This window comes from Nestor notabilis, unplaced genomic scaffold (genome assembly GCF_000696875.1).
Source record: "Nestor notabilis isolate BGI_N333 unplaced genomic scaffold, ASM69687v1 scaffold32992, whole genome shotgun sequence".
Taxonomy (NCBI): domain Eukaryota; kingdom Metazoa; phylum Chordata; class Aves; order Psittaciformes; family Psittacidae; genus Nestor; species Nestor notabilis.
Genome location: NW_009917702.1, coordinates 26,996 through 28,269, shown reverse-complemented (window position 1 = coordinate 28,269; position 1,274 = coordinate 26,996).

The following is a 1,274-nucleotide window of genomic DNA, read 5'->3' as shown; positions in this document are numbered from 1 at the left end:
GAGCCAAACAGCCCAAGGCTACAGAGTCAGTGGCAGAGCTGGAGTGAGAGTATGCAGAGTCCTGTATGCTCAGTGTACTAGATCACACCACTCTTTCATGGCAAGTTGTGCTTCTGACCTCATGAACTTTTAACCATTAGCCAAATTAAAGGAATTTGACTTCTCCGTATTAAATGAGCGGATGGCAGGGAGGGAAACAACATCATGTCTGACAGCTGTCCCTTCATCTGTGTATGCTTCCCCCTTCCCAAACCCACCGTAATTACTCATCTCTTGGAAGGAGGACAGCTTCCAGGACAGGCATGGGGGTGAGAGGCTGCTGTGATTGCTTGCTTTGGCCAGGTTTCTCTCTACTGTGGATCAGAAGTGGTTCTTCCAGAGACCGTTCATTGCAACACCTTCATTCTGGGAATAGCTGCTTTTAGAAATTATTGGAATTGCCCCTTCCTTCTTCCTCTGCCCACCAACATCCCTTCCCTGTCCTTTGCCAAAAGCACTCTTTGGTAGATAGTAGGATTGGTCAGATAAAGGTACAGTGGCCTCAGAAACCATGCTGTTTCACATGGGTCCTCAGTAAGTCAGCTTTCTTGGCTGGTGTTTCACCTTCCACATTTTCTGGCAGAGAAGTACCTGTTCTGTTACATTCTGATATTCAAAGGGACACTGTCAAGTAATTGAGGTGAAAAATATGACCTGCCTTAAGATGCTAACCTCCATCTTCAACGTTTCAGAATGGCTAATGTGTTCAAACCCAGAAGCTGAAGTTTGACACCTACTCTGGTCCAGAAACACCTGAGCCATGACAACCTAGCTGCCAAAAGGAACCGGTGGCCCATGTTTGCCGTGGCTCCAGTAGAAGCTGTGAGAGATGCTGATAAGATGACAGAGAGCAGTTGGACACAGTCATTGTGCAATGTTGCTCAGAACTGCTGCTAAATGGATGCAGTTTGGCTGAAGTCCTTATCTTAAATTTGGGTGGAGCTGGGTTTAGGCTTGATCACTATGGGTTCATTGTTTCAGGATTGCTGAGCTGTTGCTCCTCAGTTAGCTCATCTCCATATTTTTAGGTTTCCTGCTCTTATGCTTCCTTTTTAGCAGCAGCACAAGCAAAACAGCTCAACCGCGTACAGCTGGGACATACCCTCCATAGAGGGAGGACAGACAACAGGAAATTAGTAACATGCATTTCCTCCTGTTGCAGAAGAAAGGTGAGGAGGAGGAGGACAGGATGGTGAGAGGAATGGGGTGAGCAGAGAGAACGATACATGCCCAAA